Here is an 18,840-nt window from a genome sequence, read left to right on the forward strand (position 1 = left end):
ATTGCAAACCTATTTCATAAACTTGGTGCTCTTCAAATATTTGCTGAATTAAAGATAATTAAAAAAATGCTCTATGACAAAATTTAGAAGCAATCACCTTAATAATATGTCCAGCGCCTTTTTTTTTTTTTTTTTTTTTTTTGCAAATAGTAGGCTCTCAATAGAAATTTGCTGAATTGATATCCTGGGAATTATCCCAATTTTATATTGCAGTTATAAGAATGTACACCTTCCGTTAATAAGATGAAGGAATGGAAGATCTGGAATGAAAGTAACTTAAATCTGCGTGCCATGTTACATAGCCACTAAAAATCCCTTATTGAGTTTACTGAAATCCTAATAGAAATGTAGTTTTTAAATAACTACAGCCTCAGTGGAATTACAGAAAAGTAAATTGATGAATTTCCTAAAGTACAATTAATCAGGACCTCTTTATCAGCTTTATTGGAGGAAGTCATTGCATTGGACGCCATGGAAGATACAAAGTAGGATGAGGTCTAGGCCCTCCCCCTGGAATGTTATCTGTGAACAGTGGGTCTAAACATGTAAAATGATAGATCCTATTATTATTACAGTGTGGCAGTTGCCCCTTGAAACCTAGCTTTGTTTCACCAGTTAATGTTTTTAAATTATCTTAAATTTAATAACTTTTTTACTTTTACCACACTTTTTAAACTGGTATCTTTAAGAACACTGTACTAGAGAATGTAAATGGTGACTTGTGTAGGGAGAGAGGAAGTCCCACTCTCAAGTCAGTTTGGGAAAGTCTGGATTAAACTAGTTTAAAATGTCTTTACTTAAACTTTATTATATTCATATTCATAATGCATCTCTAAAAGGGAAATTTGGTGTGCATTTCCCAAGCATAAATAATCAGAACCTAGTTTTCTAATGCATTAATGCATGTGGATAAGTATTTTGTTTTTAAAATTTCTATACCTCATTATTTTAATACACCTATGTGATTAAATTTAGTTGTGCACATACAGATACTGTGCACTAGGTATAGTTCAAAAAAGCCATGGTGCCTGTCTTTTTATGGCATGCTAATGTCCAAGTTTAATTGAAGTTTGGCAGTATTAATTAAGTCTACAAATATTTGTATTTTTTTTCTAGACTAATATTTGTTTACACATGTAATGTCTTATTCACCAATTAAATGGATGCTCAGTATAAGAAATAATATAAAATATATTCAAAAATCATAATCTGGCAATATTATGATGATTGAGGAGCAAATATTTAGAAATGGATATTTTAGATGCAAACTTTTATGTTTAGTCCAGATTCTAAGTGCCCGTTCACCAAAAAGTATTTTAGATAATATTGGCAAATCAAGAGTGAGAAAAGTTGGAATTATTTTAAGGATGCAAACAAGGGTAAAACACAGTCTGCCCCCAAGAAAATTAGAGCACCTGTGAGGAATTTGGATATATACATATAAAAAGTTAATGATCAATATGGGAGTCACCATTGTTGCCATCAGATATTTTATTAATCATCTGCTCTGTGTGCATTTCAGCATTATGTTGAGGTAGAAAATAAGCCATGACAATTTCAAATTCCTTTTTCTTTTGGAGTTCCATCTGCAACATTTCCAACGGAGGCTGAATACAAACTTAAAAGTATGTGTCATCTAGATTAAAGTTGTCAGAACAAAGTGATTTTATGTATGAGTTCAGTAGAAATGCCTAGTATATCTCTTTTATATTGGTTTGTGATATGAGTATTTTTTCTTTAAAAAGTTTTTTGTTATTCATTAGAAAAATAGCTGGACTAATTCCTTTACCACTAAATCCTATAGTCAGAGAAGCAGGGACCAAGAGGCTATATTTGGTTCTTTTTAAAGTGCCTGCAATGCAAAATATAGGTAATAAGGGTTGAAATTAGTAATTAAATATAGCACTTAACCTTCCATTATAGAGCTTTGTGGTAAGTGCTTTTATATTAAGCAATTCATCTGGTAGCAACACTATACCTTTAATGAAAAGCACCTAAAGCATTGACCGGTGGTATTACCCTGTAATTGTCTGGATAGCTTTCATAGAGAAACTAATTAGTAGAGGTAGATTATATGCTCTTAGAGTGTGTAAAATGTTCCTATAACTCAACAATTCACATTTCAGAATAAATATTGAATTTTCTGAATAGCAGACCCAGTTTTCATTATTTTCTGTGCATGGAGCAAAGTATAGAAATAATATTTTGCAAACTAAAGTTGAGAAAGCCATTTCTTGGTGCTTATCAGTTAAAGCTCTGGAATATAATGCGTCATTAATCTCTGATTTGTCCCTAATTACAGTGATATAGCAAAATTTTCTCTCTCAACAAAAATAGACTTTCTTTTCTCATAATGTTAATCCACAAAGCCGAACATCATCTTACTTGTTCAGACTAAAGATTGCTCCAGATAAATCAGTTAGTTACCTTTGAGAATAAACCTTTGAGTTCGTTTGTCTACCACAGTGTGCCAAAAACATGTCCTTTATATTCTATACAAGGTCAAATGTTCATTTTGTGACAAAAAGATGTCCTTTATATTCTATACAAGGTCAAATTCATTTTATTCCTGTCAAGTTAACACAGCAAATCAACAAATATTTAAAGGATGTGTACTATATATTAAAGGAACATATTAGGCTTACATCTGGTTAAAGAGATAAGTAAACAGTGTTCAAGATTAAAAGTATAATATGTGAGACAATGTAAGAGTTGGCTAATCATATTTGGCTAATTTCTGAATAAGACATACTGAAAAAATAAATAAATAAAGGAAAATATGTTCCAAGGAAGAAGAGGCCATTTTGAAGTAGCAGTCTAGAAACTTGATTGGGGTCTTAAAGGCTAGATTTTTTACTTGGAGGAAGGCATACATTCATTTTAATGGAATTAGCAGGAAGAGATAGGCACAGAAAAAAATATATATATAGATTTATATATATACATATATATATGTATATATATAAATATAAAAGAGGTCTTACCATTGCTATAAGGCAACCACACTAGGATTTTTAATTTCCTGAAAAAAGAAAGATCAAGTTCCTTTAATAGTGTGGTGGACTTTGATATCATTTAGACCACACTATTGCTGGCAAACATAGATAATACAGATATTTTCCAAAATATTATTTTTCACAGTACAACAAAAGGAGATTATATCAACAAAGCTGAAGGGTCCATTCCTTAAATCAAAGTCTTATAGATTGACTGTAAGTTGCCTTTTTTGTTTCATTCTCATTATGTATTTATGGCAATGTTTTTCATGTTCCAGGCCAAGAAACCTGGCATTTATACCTATCAGCAACTTCCATAAAGTTATCTTGTACTGGAAGCTAAAATATCTACTTCCCGCCAGCATTTTCTACCGTGTAGTACTTGGGCCAGATGCTCATAGGGCCAAATTAATCTTCGTATATAAGATAGATCATTCTGAAAGCTAAATTCAATCATCACAGGCCATTTCTTTCCATTTTCAGAGCATGCACATTCTTTACCCTAGCAACTAATGTATTATTAAATGCTTATTGATGACAAAACTGAAATAATTTTAAAAAATTGGTTTCTTTAGATAGGTGTTGGATATCCACTATTTGAATACCATTGTGAATATAAGTCGAAACACTTCTCTCACTATTGTTTCTACTATTTTTTGCTTCTCACTTAAGTCCATCTAATTTGCAACTGAGCCAACAGAATAGGGATGACTTCATAACTCCATCAGAGACCTAGAGCCCAATAAAGGAGGAGGACAACCTATGGGATCCCTTTGTGTGTGAAACTGAACTTAATTCAAAATCCCACTGATTCTCAATCCATATGATTTCACTGATACGTGGGATATAAAAGTGAAAGCAACAAAGGAACAAGACAAACAAACAAATAAATAAAAACTGATAGACATAAACAATAGTGTAGTGATTACCAGAGTGTAAGGTGGGAGGGGGGTTCTAGAAGAGGGTAATGGCGTCAAATATATGGTGATGGAAGGAGAACTGACTCTGGGTGGTGAACACACACTGTGATATATAGATGATGGATTACAGAATTGTACACTTGAAACCTATGTAACTTTACTAACCATTGTCACCCCAATAAACTTTTTTTTTTAAAGCCCATTGAAAGAATCAGTTAAATATATTTTGGAACATTTAACAAATAATAAATATGTTTTATTTCAGAAGTATAATTTATAAGCACATTCTAGTTATCTTTTCCCTGGAAACTGAAATTTAAAGGAAAATGTGCCTTTTTAGCAGTATCCGTTTATCCTTTTTTAATGTGACATGTTCTCAGATTCTATTACTTAGAAACCAAAAATTAAGAAATATTTGTTGATTATTACTATGTTCAAAGAATTTTGCTACATATATTATATCTTATATTATGCTGTAATGTGCAAATAGCAACCCTTCATGATTTTCAGAAGATTCCCCCCTTTATCTTTGTTTCCCTATTATTGTGTCCAGTGTACAATTTCTTAATGATTTAAATTATTAATAAATCTCATCCCACTCCTCAAAGATACTCATTTTAAGCAGAGAATGACATTATCTTAATTTTAAGTAAGGGTAGCCAAAAATATTGACTGAGTTTTTGGGTTCAAGGACTTTTACTTTTCTTCAAAGACATTGAAGATACCTACTCTTTACAAACAGTAAATTACTCAAGACAGACACAAAAATTAATTGCCACTACAAATGCAAAATTTAATTTTTAGGAAGTGAGACGGGAAAAGAGTTTTAAGAAATAGTTAAAGATTGAAGCTCAGAGAAATTACATTTTTCAGGAACTTAGGCTTTCAGGAAACTTCAAATAGCTTTTGTAAGTGTTTGGTTGCTTATGATAGATTTATAGTTTTGTAAAAATGCTTTTATAGCTTGATTATTATCCCAAAGCATAGTTCTTGTATCATGTAGTTTATAATTACCTGAGTTAGATGGAAGATAAGTCATGTTCCCAACTCAAATTATGAGCCTTTTCCTTGGTACTTTCTCAAACACTGTGACCCCTTATTTCGTTAAGAGCTTTTAATTAAATTGCTCAGGAGTATTTATATATTTTTATGGTGAATGCAGATAACGAGTAGTATTTTTGTGTATGCTTAGACAATATAAAAAATTCTACTATGAGAGGGAAACTCTCTTAACTTTTAATGTCAGTATTTGAATGCCAGCTATGAACAAGGCCCATAGTTTTCATGCTATTTCCTTTGCACATCGTCTACATACTTTTCTTATCTTGTAAATGCAGGAATAAGTTGGCATTAAATATCACTTTACTTCTAGCAAACAATCACAGTATGTTCAAGAGGTATCAGAATCGTAAAAATGTTAAAATTTCACACACTGATGTTGAAGCCCTATATGAAATACAAAAACTAAGTAACTCTCTTCAGTTTTAGACATTCATCTAGATAAATTTTTCTTAAACTTCTTTGAATCTCTGCCTCTATAAGAATCTTATCTTTAGAAAATGCACATATATGTGCACATACACTCAAACTTATGTATATGATTTTTAGGAGTTGTGCCTCAACGTTCTTAAGGCCCATTTACCAAGGATTCAGAACTTCTGATCTTGATGTTAAGATTTTAGAGGAAAACGTGAAGTCTACCTAGTGAACATATTTGGAGGAACCTCCTCCTATTTGAATGAGGTGTGCTTCCAATGTAATAAAACTGCCCTTTACTAACTTTCTAATAATAACCTTACAACCAACAATATAGCTATCTGGATATAGCCTCTGCTAGCTCAGGTATAATTATTTTTCTCTAACAGAACAAGTCCAACTTCTGTACTTCCAATTTAGAACAATTGTTCTCTCAAATATGATTATAAGAATCCCATTATCCTCCCAATAAATGTATTTTGAGCACTGACACTAAGTTTGATATAATTCTAGCATTGGTGCATTGCATAATAAACATTCTTGAAAACAAAATGTATGATTTGAGGGTTTCATTTCAATAGATATTTTGGTAAATCATCTGAGGATTGTGAAGTGTGATGACAATATCCAATGTCTTCAAGACAAAAATGACTAAAAATTTGACATCTTTGGAAATTATTACTTTTTTTATTATTATGAGGATAGTTTAACAAGCCCTTTGCATGTATAGAGGAACCTTTAGAACTTATGGAGAACTATTTCTCTCTTTCTCTCCCCTACCAAGATAATTTTTTACCTTATTCTTTCCATTACTTTCTTAATATTTATAGTTTATTCTCTTATATATGTGTGTAACTCATTCCAGGAGAACAGTGACAGTCTGTTTCTTCCTTTACAGAAAAAATAAATCTTTAACATAAAAAAATGTTATAACTAATTAATTTAGGAGAATATAGGCAAGTATATTACTTGTTTCTATATTATGAACAACCTCAGAAGTGACAAACAAATTCATTTTAGGCACTATCCCAAGGTAACTAAAAACAAATTATCTAGGACAAGTGTTGCTAAACTTCTGCTATTAAAGACCAGATAGTAAACATTTTCAACTTTGTGAACCACCTGGTCTCTGTCACAATTAACTCTGCCATTATAGCTCAAAAACAGCAATAAATAATAAGTAAATGAATGGGGATGGCTGTGTTTCAATTAATATTTATTTACAAAAGTAAAGTAGGTAGAGGGACACGTTTTACCCCCTAATATAAAGGCATTGCAGAAGGGCAGAGGAACCAGTCTAAAAGACGTCCTACTAGTCAGAACTATAGCAATTTGAGCAACAAAATAAGTAGAAATAGAATAGAATTAAAACCCAAATAGTAAAGTAAATACCCATGAGTACCTAGTGATATTAATAAGTAATTGGATAGGTGAGTAATAGATATATGGGGGAGCAGGGACAGTTCTTTCTTACAGGAGAATTCTAATCAACAAACATAGAAGGATATGGAAGTAGATATTTAGCATTAGAACTTCAAAATAATAATTATTGAAAGCAATAGATGTGCTAAAATTAGTGGATAGAAGTTTGAAGAGACTACAAATTTTTGTAGTATAAAACTGTTTCCTCCAAGGTAAAAAGACAAACTTTCTGCAGAGAAACTCAGCAGACCACCTTAATTACGTGATCAATTTAAACGTCACCAGTAATAAGAAATACTGACTTCATGCACCTCCTGATATGCTCTGAGAAAGGCACTTCATTTCTTTGATGTTCTTGGTATTCTCCACAAAAATTCATGACCTCAATCTAATCATAAAAAATGCAATGTGGGAACCTAGATTAGAACCTGGAACAGAAAAAATTATATTAGTTAAAACTGGTAAAACCTAATAAAATTAGTATTTAATAGTATAATGCCAATGTTTTCGGTTTTGATGATTGTCCAATGGTTATTTTAGATGTTAACAGTGGGGGAAGATGGATGAGAGGTATGTGGAATCCCCTTTACTATCTTCTACAAATTTTCTGTAGGGTAATATTTTTTAAATAATTGTTAAAAATTATTTCTGTCCAAAAATACCTTTTACTCAATTCTATATATTATAACATTATTCCAGGAAAAAAGATGTTAAACAGTCAAACTTCATGTATTTGTAGACCTGTTACCTGGTAAGTCAGGTGTAATTGTTGTGAATAAATTATGTATTAATATGTCCATATGTTTATTAGAAAAGTACATTTATTCTTAAGGAATATAAACCTGATTTCTGTAAGAATCCAAAGGTGTAACCTATTCTAATGTTTCAGTTCTTAATTAAGACAGAATGACATAATAAATGTGAAAAGCTTTTCAAGTGTGAAGCCTTTAAATAGGCCACATATTAAAATTTAAATTATGATGATGAATATTTTGTGTCAAATTTAGCCTCATGAGTTGGATTTTTCCCAAAGAAAGACTTTCATCTTAAACATTTAATAGTCTGTTTTGTTTTTAGCCTTATGAATTTGCATTAAAAGCAGCTATGGTTCCCACAACCCTCACTCTGGACATTTCAGACTAACTTTCTTCATGTTAAGTATTATTGAAGTAATTCATCATCTTGGGCATGGTATTTATACTGGTGGCTGAATATTTAAAATGTCTATTGAGAATCCAAAAGGGAATATACCTAACACAAGTCTGTCTAGAGATCACTGTGTGCGTTGCCAATGAACTATTTTAGCGGGATTTGTGAGATATACAACTGGACAGAATAGAGGAACACGTAGTTTCATTTTTCTAGATAGTGTCAACTATTTGATAACTTGCCATAATAATTTTTCAGGGTCACCATTGCTGGAGCATTTTAGATGTCCACATAGAGTCATCAGTTCTCTCATTATTTTTATTGCTCATTTTGGCCGAGGAGTTGGATGAGAGTATAATTTTAGTTAGAGGAGAAACAAACAAGAACACACTTTTTTAAATGCAAAGATTTTTCTCTGCTGAAAAGAAGGCAAATGGTCACAACCACAGTAGGAAGCTCACCTGGGGACAATTAGATTAGGCCTTTGCTTTATGGAAGTGGAGTTCAAGTAGAAGGTTAAATCCATTGGACTGAGTCAATAAGGAAGTTGGTGTTGCACAAGGATTGGTGTGAAACAGTAACAGAACTCTCCCGAAATCCCAGACATTCACCAAGCCCATTTAAATTCTAACTTTTGTAGAGTCTGGTATCAGCAACGATGGGAACTGTGGTAGTTATTTTATATACATACATACCGGGAACTGTGGTGCTTATTTTATATGCATTTTCTCATTAACACTCATCAAACTTATAAGGCAGCTTATAGTATCTTCTTTTGATAGATGAGTAACAAACCATAGAGAGATTACGTTACTTGCCAAGGTCACACATCCCAAAACTCACTACAGTGCTCTGAAGTATTATGCGTTGCTGCCTACACTAGTGATTCTTACTCCTTGTAAAACAAAACAAAACAAAAAATCTGAAAAGTTATTTTTGGTTCCCCACCAAACTGCGTGATGTCTAAACCTTTGTTGTGTTGAGGTCCTGATAGCAATAGTTGTTACTTCTTCTGTTCAGATCTCTGAGGGTGATTTCAAGGGTCCTTTGGGATTTGTGGAATGGACATAATGATGCCATTCCCCACTGCTGGCTCTTTTTTTTTTTTTTTTCCCCTTTTGGTAATTCTTTATCCAGATGCAGAAGTCAGTGCCAAGTCCAACTTGTACACCTCTCTTAAACACTAAAATTGCAATAGGAAATTATAGACCACACATCTGAACTTCAAGCATACTAGAGACAACGCAAGATTAAAGGCAGAATAGGATGGAGGTTAAGAGAGAAGGCTCAGGAGTCAGCCTGTCTGGGTTCAAATCTTAGTTCCAATACTGTGACCTCTGGCCAACTTCTGTAACTTCTTTGTACTTAAGTTTCCTGATCTGTAAAATGGGTTAATGGCAGGTAGTACTTACTTCATAGGGTTGTTTGAAGTTTCAATTAAGTTCTTAGTTTCAGAATACTTAGCAATTGGTAAAAACTTGGTAAGTAGTACTTGCTAAATGTTAGCTCCACTATTATTAATTAAAGTAGTTTAGTTTTGCAATCCTGCAAGTACAATTGGCACTGACCTCCCCATACTAATGTGTAATGTGTATTTCCTTCCGGGAACAAATTCATCCTGTCTTTGCTGTCTGACTTGTAGTCATACACGTGGACGTAAACCTTTCCAGAAACTTCAGACAAGTAATTGCCTTTCCCCCAACGGCCCCACAAATCCACCCTGAGCCAGAACACTACAGAGACATCACTGGGAAGGACAGAGTTTTAGTGAAATGAGTGGCACCGAAAATATGTTCTGTGTAAATTTAGAGAAAAAGGTGGTATTGGTGATAACTTGAAGAAGGACTGGAATTTGGGCTGAGTGTTGGAAATCCTTTGAATTTAGTGAGTGCGCATCAGGAAGACCGTGCTAGCTGGTGGACAGGCCACTGCATGGAGTCATCCAGTTTGGGTAACTCTATACACTGCACCAGTATCCCATCAGAGGGGATGGAGTGGCACCTCTAATCCGTCTGTATTTGGATCAATAAGCTGTGTGCTCTGGCACAAGAGATACCCCCTGAAGAAAAAGCTGTCTTTTCCTTCTCACCAAGTACCTTGGGCTTGCCAAACATTTTGTCTGGGCTCTAACCATCAGGGGAGTCTCCTTTTTTCAATCCCCCCTATAATGGTGCCCTATCATTAGGAGACCACACAAATTTATCATTCAAATAAGCACAATTCTGAGAGAGAAAAGAAGCACTAGTAATAGTTACTCCTACATAGCAGGCACATACCAACACTGTCCCAGGCAATCTAGAATATGTGTCACTTTATAAGCTGCCAAGTAGAATTTAGACTTTTACCTGTAGAAACTAGAATCAACCTAAGGGAGTCATTAGGTGACTGAGTTTACTTCTATTCAGGTGGAGAAGCTGAAGATATTAATTAGAAAAAAATCTCTGAACTGAGCCTAAATAAATAGTTATAACCAGATTTGAAAAATCTTTACTTTTTTTTATCCTTCTAAAAGTATTTTAAAGTATCAATACATCCCCTGTCACTCATAAATCTTGTGCTTAATTTCCTCTTTTGCTTAATCAATTTGCATGTATTTTATTTTCAGTTCAACTGTGTTTTTTTTAAACTTTTCTGCCTAAAGATAGTTTTCTCAAATATTCATTTCATTCTGAATAAGAAAACATTGAGAAATGGTAAGCAATTAGACATTGAAAGAAAGCATCAGAAAATGGATAAAATTCTTTGAAGTGCTAACAACAGACCCAAGTCTTAGGCCTATCCATTTCTTTCACACATTCTAGTTTCCATTTTGCTTGAGGCCATTATAGCGGCCAAAAGTCTCAAATACTCTTCTAATCCATCAATGAACATGCGTTAATACCCACTTCCTGGTTGGCCTGTGGTGTGCTAAACCTGGTGGGAAACACAGCAAAGCACAAAACATTGTCCCACAAGAATTTCAGGTATAACTTCGAAGGAAAGATAAAACAGTTAGTTAAGTATGAATTTGATGGTAAAGACAAGATTACATAGCACAAAATACGAATTCGAGAACTGAAAGAGATAAGAAGTAGAGAGAAGTGGTATGTTTATTGTTTAAAAGACGTAAAGGCTGAGACGTAAACAATATGTTTATTGTTTAAAAGATGTAATGGTGATATACTGGTGACAATGAGCCCATTCCATGCAGGAGAGAGAATGAACCCAAGAATTTGGTTACAGATGCCAAAATATTACGAAAAATAGTCTTGCTCTCTGTGATGGGGTATTTATTTATCATATTTAACAATCCTAGTGATTAAAGCTGAGAGAATACTTAAGGAAGAAAGATCAGAACTATGGGTTCCAGAATTTGTGGGTTTCTAAGGGATATGTACACTATGACAGGAGAACGTTTTCTTTGGAACTTTCAAGATGCTCTCCCATTCGAATTCCCCTGGGCTCTCAAGGGAAGTTGAGCACAGTTTCTGTATCTGTGATGACAAGGTGAAATTAGCAGTTCCCACTTGGACAAAACTCAGGTAACTCGTGCTGGTGGTGTGTGCCTTGTTAAGTTTTAATAAATTCTGAGTGAATAGGTCGTGATGAGCACGAATGAGATTTATTTCTGCAAAGCTGTATATTCCTAACTGCAACCAAATTCTAACTCTAACCAAATTATACTTCTCTTAACCATTTTGCACTCTTAAATTCCTAACTCGTGTTAATAACATAATTCACCTATTACCCCCATATATCAAAATTCTTGTTATCCCATATAAGCAGCCACTGGGCCCAATAGTAGACACTAGTTTCTACTAATTCTTCCTTCAAATATTCTCCGGTTTCCATCATTTTCTGTCTTTGTTGGCATTATTCTAGTGATATAAACTGTTGGTTACAATTGGGCCTCTTTTCCTACTGTCAGCCATAAACCATCTATATTCCTCTTCAGTCCCTATTATTTTAATCCATTTGGTATACAGTTAAAATGTTTATCTTCCTAAAATTGTTTTTATCATATCTCTTCCTGCCCTAATTCTTTGGTGGCTCCCCAAAGCGGACTATAAAAAAAAATAGAATTTGTGTGGATGAAGAGGGCAGTATGGTAGGGTTCAATCCTTTCTATCAGTTCTGATAGTTTACATTTTGAAATTATTTTTCTCATTTTATTTATTTATTTATTTGTTTCTACACATATAGAAATTTTGTGAAAATATTTTCCTGATTTACATTTTTCTAAATTTTATTTTATCAATTTCTTGCCCTTGCAATAGGGCACCTAGGGTTAGAGGTGTTTACTTATTTATTTATTTTTACTGTATTGTCATTTCAATTTCATACTTTGAATTTTACTGTTATTTGTTCATATTTAATATACATAAAAACTAAAACTAAATATAGTGGTTAAATGCAATTAGAGTATTTCAATCGCTAGCCAAATCAAAATTCGAAGGTTCATCTTATTTGCCCATAATATATGATAATGTTTCTTTTCTTTACTTTTCCATTTCCTTTAAATAGGAAATAACATGAAGAACAGTAGTTTATGAGATAATTTACTGCAACTCTTAATGAGCTATGGTAACTTTCCGACTCTCTTCTAATTTTGTAAAGCTCAAGAGAGCAATCTGTTAAGGCTATCGAACCCACCCTGCATTGGTTGAGAATTGGACCAGATTCTAGCTAGTGTTTTTCATTTATATGATTATGTGTAATCTATAAGAACAGTAGGATCCATAATGTATTTAACAATTATTATGTACCAAAAGCAGTTCCCAGGAGCTTTACACTCACTATATCCTATTCTTAAAAAATTAATCCCATAAAATACTCCCATTTTAGAGACGTGATACAACTTTGAAAGATTCAGTAACCTGCTCTTGAATGTATTACTGAGATTTGAACTTGGACTTTTCTAACTCCCATAAAACCAAATAGGCTTGATTATCTCTGTCCATAAATCTTAATAGTCTTACAGTTTAAGTAATTAGAAAATCAAGATTTCACAAATTTCGAACTAAATCTCTTTCTCTTGGAACTACTACAAGGAGATTTATTACTTTTGGTAAGCAATATGTCATCTAGTGCTTCATGTACTATACTTTCACCTAAATCATTGTTGACAACGTAAAGAGTTTAAAACAAACTATTCCTCAAAGTATTCTATGTTGTGATCCCTTAGTTTAGTCATCAGATAAAATTTCTTAGTCAGCAAATAAAAAGGATGGCGACATAAAATCTTTTTGTTTTAAAGACTTGCCAAATAAGTGTCTGTGGTTATGCATACCTTTAATTGTAGGCTTGGGACCCTACCCGTGCTTTTCCAGGGCAGAGTTCTTTTTAATATACAACATTGCCAACTAAAGGAAAAAAGCAAAAGCAAAAACATGTATTGCATAGACCTCTTCTGCCATAAACTCCATTAAATGTCAAGTTATTATAGTATATACCTTTATTTTCTTCATGTTTGTCAATTTTTTGATTGAAATATTAAACATACAGTATACTCATTTATTTCTAAGACCTTGCATGTGATGTTTCTAATCAGAATGTCTTATGACTTCCTAAAAATGATTAGTAGTCCTATGACATTTTTTGATTCCCAGTTTTCCTATCTAAGCTACAATCAGTGTATATCTCTATAATTAGTTAGCAGAGAACCATTGTATCAAATTTCGTGAAAGGAATTGACTCCATATATAAATCTTACTGTTGAATTGCTTCTGTTTTCCTAATGTATTGATGAGAAAAGCAGTTACCACTATGGTTACCTACCATGTTTCCCTGAAAATAAGACCGGGTCTTATATTAAGGTTTGTGCCAAAAGACATATTAGGGCTTATGTTCAGGGATGTCATCCTGAAAAATCATGCTAGGGCTTATTTTCCAGTTAGGTCTTATTTTCAGGGAAACGCAGTATTTTCAACCACACACACACACACACACACACACACACACACACACACACAAAATAGGATTGGGAGGGAATGGGAGATATAATCAGTAAGCCGCGATCATGGAGATGAGGCTGGGACCATGAGATAGGTCTGATGAAGATTCCAGAGTAGAAGAGATTTGGTGTGGTAAGCAAAGGACAAAGGATAATGGAGGAGACAACCGCCTGAGACTGTTTATTAATGTATTCCATAAGTCATTCAAAAACATTTCCGTGTGCTGGCACTATGCTGGGGAAACAGTGGTGATCAAAAACAGACACGGTCCCTGAGTTCATGGAGCTTACATTGTACTGAGAAAGTCCATTATTTCAAATAACCCCTCTGCTGAAGTGGAGAGATTAAGCCAAAGAGGGCCAGAATGAATGTCTGGAGCTAAGGTAGGAATGCTGTAGCAGTCCAGGTGTTTCTTGGACTACAGCATAGCAAGTGGACATGGAAAGACACTGGTGTTGAGAGTGAAGGTTGGGCTCTCCCAGAGGGTGCAGGCTCCAGGAACATTAGAAGGGAGCAGAAGCCAAAGGCAATGACGAAGCTTTTCCCAAGTCAAAAGCAGCCCAAAACATACTGAAGTCTGGCTCTAGAGGTGGAAGTGGTGAACTGCTGTCCAATTTGTCAGGAAATGTAAGGGACCTTGAGATGAACACATTCACATAAAGCTCGTCTTTCTGTTTTAGCACAAGTTGGTGCAGTCATCCATTTTCTAGGACCTCCACTGTCCCTGGGCACTCTCGGTGGAGGCTCTCACCCCACTATAGGGAGGCTCTCACCCCTACTACAGGGAGGCTCTCACCCCTGCTACAGGGAGGCTCTCACCCCTACTACAGGGGTAACCCTTAATGGAAGCTGGGCTTGGAATTAACATCATTCCTCAGTGAGAAGCATTAACAAGAAAGAGAGCAGAGTAAGACACTCGTCCAGTTTTGAGTAGATGATAAAAATTCCAAGTTAACAGTGAAAGTTGCTGGGGTTTTTGTTGTTGTTGTTGTTGACATGACTCTTTAGCAAGCCCCTCAAAACTAATTATAGTCTCATGGAATCATGTTTTTTGTGTGTGTTTATTTTAAAAGATTTCATGGGCAGTTCCTAAAATAGATATTTATGTGAGTAATATAAGCTTATCCTTCAAGACTTGGAATTTGTCTTTAGAGTTTTAGCAGTGAGTACAGTGAACTTTTTGTGATCTCACAGTAGTTACCAATTTAAAGAAACCAGCATATTTCAATAAAAGGATTGTATTTAAACATTAATATACATAGGGATTTATTATATGCACTTTGTTTTTCTATACGGCACGTTTTAAAAATAAATTAGAAATCTAACATGAAATGTTTAATACTACTGCAGTCATCTGTGGTAATGAAGCTACCACAGGGGCCACAAAGTAAAGAAAATGGTAGTATCATATAATCATTTTTAGGCTAAGAAATGTTCTTAAATAATATTAAAGGTCAAATAGTTTCTCTTAAAAAAGTTGTAGTATAGATATAATAGAACTATGCTGAAATATATGTATTTCATGCTTAAATCAATTTCACTATTATAACATAAAGCAAAATGTAAATCAGTGGAGTTCACTTTGAAACTGTGCTGACTACCAGAATGATGTAGAATATTATGATTTGCAGCAAATCCAGAAAAGGACAAAATGTATTCTTTAACCAAAAGTAATGATTAAAATGGGTACAATTTTGACATTAACATAGTACTTTATTGAAATGCAAATCCAAAAGTACTCGATCTTAGACTTTTTTGGCAATTAGCATCAAATTGCTATGTCCTATCTGCTTAATATCAAAGATCTGTGAATAATCCAACAATATATGATTTTAACCAGTTTTAAATCATCTCTGTATTAGTTTGCTAAGGCCGCCATAACAAAATACCACAGACTGGATGGCTTAAATAACAAAAATGTATTTCTTCATAGTTGTGGAGGCTAGAAGTCCAAGATCAAGGTGTCAGCTGGGTTGATATCTTCTGAGGCCCATCTCCTTGGCTTGCAGATATCTGCCTTTTCTCTGAGTTTCCACGTGGTCTTTTGTCTACTCGTATATGTGCATACCCCTGGTGTCTTTTTGTGTGTCTAAGTTACCTGTTCTTATGAGGACACCAGTTAGGTTGAGTTAGGGTCCACCATAAGGGAGTCATTTTAATTTAGTTATTCCTTTAAAAGCCTTTTCTCCAAATATGTACAGTCATATTCTGAGATCCTGGGGGTTAGGGCTTCACCATACGAATTTCCAGGAGACACAATTCAGCCCATTAAAGTCTTGAAGTAGTTGAAAGATTCTTGTATGGAGGATATGAAGAAATTGTTTATGTTCACTAAACTCGATGCAGGACAATTGGATTGCAAAGACTTCAGGAAAATATTTAAATGAGGTGTTAATTAGGCTAGAGTTGTATCATCCCATTAGTTTAGCCCTCTATTTGAAAATGACACAGCCTAACTATAGTAGTACTGGGTTATAAAAACCACAGACGTATGAGTGGATCAGTTCCAATTGCCCTGACTAGTGGAGCAGGTTAAACTTGGTAGGGCATATGTATAGTTTTGTTCTTCTCTCCTTTCTGCTCTTTCTTTAGGGACCCACTAGAAATCACAGATGGCGTAAGTTTAAGAAGAAATGCCGTTGGCAGTAGAGAAATTCATAGTCTTATTCTGAGAGATGTAATGAACTATTTCTCATCTGTACCTAATGCATTCTTTAGGATGTCTGGATCTTAATTGGTGATCTCTACCAAACTAGGGTTTACTCTTGGGAATCTATAGGCTTTCAACTCTGCTCTTTTCAGACTTGATTGGATGGGAACTCTCATAGAGATGTCTCCTGAGCAAGAAAGCCCCCAAAGTGCAGTTCTCCAGAACACAGGCGTTTGAGAGACCCAAGAAAAGATTTTACTTAGATCAATTATGGACAAAAGGGGTTTGAAAAGAGCATCATTGGTTTGAAGAAATCCCTAGATTCCCTCTTGAAATTGTCCTCTCTTATCTCTTTAGTGCTAAGAATTTAAAATGAACAGGAGGCAAACCTCTTCTCTTTAGTGTCATAATGTGTTCCCCCATCCTCTTAACTATTGTTTATAAGATTGAAATCTCCTAAAATCTAACCTCTGCCTGCCTTACTCCTCTTGGGATGGCTGTCAGAGCAATGGCATGCTTTAGTGGGGGGTAAAGAGAAGCCAGAGGAATGTGTACATGGTGAGAGGTGTGGGGGTCTGTATGGCTGAACATAAAGATTGCAACATTAAACGTATCAGAAAAATGTAATGGCTTAATTATAAAGGTCTCCACAGATAATGACTGAAAGTCTTCATAAATTCGTCAAAGTACTATGAGATAGATTTTCTTTTTAAGCAAAGGGGAAAAAAGCACATGCTAAGTCAAAGATTTTACTGCCTTTTAAAGATATCTGCAAACTTAGAAACTGATGATATTTTGTTTTTAATGCCTCTAAAATTAATTCCCTCCCACAAACCCACAGACAGCATTTTTTTTAACAAAATGGTCTAAATGACAATCCTCCCTTAAACTTGGGACCACGGATCATTAGCATTGGAAGTCACCATCTAGTCCATTGACCTCATTTTACAGATAAAGGGACTGCCTTGCTTTAGGCCATGTAGTATCCGCTTCTGTTTAGTTTCCACGGCCCTTCTTTGCCATAAGCATTATGGGGATAAAAGAAGAGTTTAAGACATTCTGTTTGAACCGCATCTCCTTGAAGCATTAATACACAGATTAAAATGTCATTTTGAGACCTCAGTGATATCTAAAGTTTTCTTGTCCCAGGAGCAGCTTTGTCACTGTGCTGTGGCACAGAACAGATGGTGGTCCCCTGATTTCCGTTGGCACTTAGGGCAGGTGCCTTTGGCTTTTTCTTTTTGCATGGCATCCTCAAGTTAATGACCTCCTTTCAATTGTTCCCCTTGGCTTGCAGGTAGCCATGCATAAACCTCTGAGAACGTTTCTGACATTGCTTGGGAGAAAACGTGGTGATTTTGATAAAGCACCTATGGGGTTCTGGACATCACTTACAATAATTCTAGTTTTTTGGCCTTTACTTGTCGTGGGAAAGAAACATAGATTTATTTTCCACTCTTCTTCACACCTCCCTCAACTCCTTTTCTGTGCTCAGAAGGGTGAGAAATAATTTCTGTGATCTATACATTCCTAGATGTATTAGGCAAATTGTACCAGCTAACAAATAGTGACACAATCACAATATAAATTGGCTGATGTTTACTGAGTGCTTACTATGTGCCAGGGACTGTGCTATCTATGTCTCTTATTCTTACAAATACCTTTTTCTTTTTTTACAGATGAGGAAACTTAGGCTCAGAGATGTAATGCTCATGGCCCAATGTTACACAGCTAGTCAATAGTGAAGCCAGGACTTGAACCCAGGAATTAGCCCAGTGTCATAACCATCAAGAGTTCTCTTTCCACAATGAACCTCACCACATGAGTACTTACTTCTAAGAAATAATTGCTGGTAGGCAAAATAAATTATTATTAGGGAAAAGTTATTTTAAGGTTTTAAGTTCAAATCCATAGTATTTGATTTGCCTACAAAAGAAAAATCGTTATTTTATTTCAGAGGTTTTACATTTTATCCGATTGAAGAGGACTGGCAATGATCCAACAGCTGTATCCCAGGCTGCCAGTGCACTGGCAGAGCATTTCATCTTAAATAATGTGTGTGCCATTGACAAGCCCCAGCTTTCTAATTGGAAAACATCTTCCCGTGTTCCTGTTACAAGTGGAAGAGAGAAATTGAAGTTCATTGAAAATGAGCTTTAAAATGCCGTAGTAATCAGACTTATTTTTCCTCACTGGAGAATAAGGAACTTTCTCAGTAGCACAGACAGGCCATATCAGACTCCATATGAGACCTGTACTTGTTTCTTCTCCCATAGACAAGTCTAAGTATTCAG

The 18,840-nt window shown here is 34.6% G+C and overlaps 1 protein-coding gene across 32 annotated transcripts in view; it reads left to right on the top strand.

The window, feature by feature from the left end:
- Positions 1-18,840, top strand: part of NRXN1 (neurexin 1) — a 1,058,790-nt gene that overhangs the window by 901,914 nt on the left and 138,036 nt on the right. The gene's annotated exons all lie outside the window — the stretch shown is intronic.

This window comes from Rhinolophus sinicus, chromosome 2, assembly GCF_057876585.1.
Source record: "Rhinolophus sinicus isolate RSI-liver-muscle chromosome 2, RSI-T2T, whole genome shotgun sequence".
In the NCBI taxonomy this organism is placed as follows: Eukaryota; Metazoa; Chordata; class Mammalia; order Chiroptera; family Rhinolophidae; genus Rhinolophus; species Rhinolophus sinicus.